The sequence below is a fragment of the Miscanthus floridulus genome, chromosome 2 (genome assembly GCF_019320115.1).
Source record: "Miscanthus floridulus cultivar M001 chromosome 2, ASM1932011v1, whole genome shotgun sequence".
Classification (NCBI taxonomy): domain Eukaryota; kingdom Viridiplantae; phylum Streptophyta; class Magnoliopsida; order Poales; family Poaceae; genus Miscanthus; species Miscanthus floridulus.
In genome coordinates this window covers 137,520,689-137,523,925 of record NC_089581.1, presented here as the reverse complement: position 1 = coordinate 137,523,925, position 3,237 = coordinate 137,520,689, and positions in this window count along the sequence as shown.

The following is a 3,237-nucleotide window of genomic DNA, read 5'->3' as shown; positions in this document are numbered from 1 at the left end:
ATTCCGTTATTTAATTATCGCACTCTAAACCCTGGTATTGTAATAAATAATTTCTAAGAACTCTTGTTGTATGAAATGGATTAAGTAATGTAAGCTCGTACTCATTATTGGATTCTAGAGGTAAAACGTGGATTGATTCGAGTTCTCCCATGAGGTGTGCTCAACGGAACTGTCTGATGTAGTTAATTTTTGGGGTGCTTAGTGTCTAGTGGAAGACGAGCGCCTCCAAAAGTGTGTTATTTCAGGTGGTTCTACCACATCAATGACGTGAGGTGGATGGGGGCATAGGCACTGGCCTCTCCAGGAGCAGGCGTAGGCCTCCCCTGCCTCCCCTTTCATGATGGGTGAGGTTGATGAGGGCACGGCATGAGATGGTGGCACGACGCTAGGCACAGAGTGGCACAAGATGGGGAAGGATGCGGTGCCACCGCACTAGAGAAGGCCATGTTGGGCGAGGGCACTGTGATGGAGAAGATGGGCTGCACTGGGTTTTTTGGATTTTTTTAGAAGCCGTGAAGGACTGAAGTGGAACGCGGAGCGAAGTAGGAGTGAGCCGTGAGGAAAGACAGTAGCAAGGCGGGTTTGTGGGCGCACGATGTCCGAATATGGATAGACGCCCATGTTAGAGTATTATCGAATAATGAAATTACCTATTGGCTAAATAAAAAAAATTGGACACCTGAAATATAGAAGTGAATATATAGAGCTCCTCGAGTGGTGCCCCAAAAACACCAAATTCATACCTCCTCATGAAGTTAGATAACAATTGAAAGGATCAAGATGCCCAAGAGGGGGGGTGAATTGGGCTAATTCTAAAATTCTTTGCAATAATTAAACCCTACGCTTAGCCCACTTCACCCCTTGTGCCTAGAATGTGTTCCTATTGTTCTACCGCACAAAAGTTTTGCACCCTATGTTCCAATCCTACTCTAGCATGGCAATTCTAAGAATGTAAAGACAATAAATGAATTGCTCAAATGTAAATGCTTAAAGTAAAGAGAGGAGAAGGAACACGGCGATGTTTTGCTGACGTATCGGAGAGTCGCCACTCCCCACTAGTCCTCGTTGGAGCACCCACGCAAGGGTGTAGCTCCCCCTTGATCCGTGCAAGGATCAAGTGCTCTCTACGGGCTGATTCTTCGACACTCTATCGTGGTGAATCGCCCACAACTGCTCACAACTTAAGTTGGGTCATCCACAAGCTCTGTCGGATGATCACCAAACTCCTGATCACCACCAAGCCATCAAGGTGGTGGCGATCACCAAGAGTAACAAGCATGAACTCTCACTTGACCACAACAAGCCTAATGAGAAGGCTGGATGCACACTTGCTACTCTCCTTGCACTAATGAGGCCTTACTCTTGGATTCTCAAATCTCAATCACCTCACTAGACTCTTGCTCTCCTTAGCACTCTCAATGGTGTTTCTTAACTAAACAAATGGGCAAGAGACCTCCCTTGGATGAATAGAGGAAGTATTTATACCCCCTCATTCAAAACAAACTGTTAGGAGGTTAAGTCAGCACTCTATGGGGTGACCGGATGCTCCAGTCAAGGTGACCAGACGCTCCAGTCAGTTATCCCCGCCACAGAGCTGTTAAGTTGTGACCGGACTCTGACCTGCGTATGGTTAGCACTGACCAGACGTGTCCGGTCACAAAAACTACTCTTTGGAACCTTACTGATGTTGATCGGACGCTAGCACCCAGAGTCTGGTCACTTCGCTGTTAGCGTCTGGTTAGTAACCGGATCCTGACCAGCGCCTGGTCATCACTGACCGGACACGTCCGATCAGGAAACTCCCTCTCTGGAACCTCTCTAGAGTTGACCAGACACAGGAACCCAGCGTCCAGTCACATTTCACTCAATGTTCGGTCGTAACCTGATGGCTCCAGTTGATCAAATAAACTGACCGGACTCACCCTTCAGCGTCTGATCATAACCAGACCAGCGTCTGGTCAGTCATTTGACCCTCCATTCACTTCCAACTCGAAATCATATGTGAATGAAGTTTGCTCCAATTGATCTTAGGGCTACTCCTGAGCTACCTAGTGCTAGATTTGACAAGTGTGCACCACACCTAACCCACTAGACTCACCTAGGTAAAGCTACTAGTCCATACCCCCCTTAATAGTATGGCCAAAGGAAAAAGAAAGTCATAAACTACTCTCAGTGTCTCTTCAACACCAAACAACACTTAGAACTAGTCCATCCTTAACCTTGTCGTCCATCCTTTGAAAACCAAAACGATATCCATCATAGGAGCATGACACCCATGATTGTCCAATCAATTGCCATTACCATGACCTAACTTAATTGTCTCTATAAAACACACGTTAGTCATAGTAATCTCGTATTGTCATTAATCACCAAAACCCAACTAGGGGCCTAGATTCTTTCAATCTCCCTCTTTTTGGTGATTGATGACAGTACAACCTTGAGTATGTATAAGAGATGAGGTTTTCAACATGCCTGGTTCATATAAGCTTTTGACAATAAGAGCAAAGGAGTTAGACGTGCTTATATGACCCAAGCCAACATGGTGTACTCAATAGATATGAAATAAGCATGAGTACAAGAAATAATGCGCATTTGAATCAAATCGGAGTAAAACACGGAAGCAAAGCAAATGAGCATAATGAAGGGACATGACATATATATAGATCAAAGTATAGAGAACACATGTCACATATCACATAAGTATCACAATCACACGTGTAACAGAACCGCCCAATTTATACAAGATCAAGTACGGCTGTCCCCGCTAACACGTTGACACACGCATACTTTCACTCATATAAACTCGGTAGTCCGCCGAGTGTCCCGAAAGACCTCGGTAAATCAACATCACAACCAAGATCGTGTGATTAAACAAATACACATCACATACACAGGGTTGTAGCGGAAATAATATTACAACTGGGTTCACAATTAAAAGTACCAGTTTGGGTTTCAAAATCGATTAGTGAAAACAACATAGCTTTCAAAAGATTACATTAATATATGTTCCAAATACATTGCTAGCATAAGTGACATCATCCGATAAAAGCATATAGATGAGAAGTAACTATAGAATCACCGAGCCACCGGTGGTTAGCCACCATCTTCACAGGCCGAGAACTTCACCTGCAACATGGTGGGATAAACCCTGAGTACGAGAAGGTACTCAGCTAGACTTACCTGTCAAAACCAGAAATAACGGACACCAAGGGTCATGCAAGGCTTATGAGGTGGGCT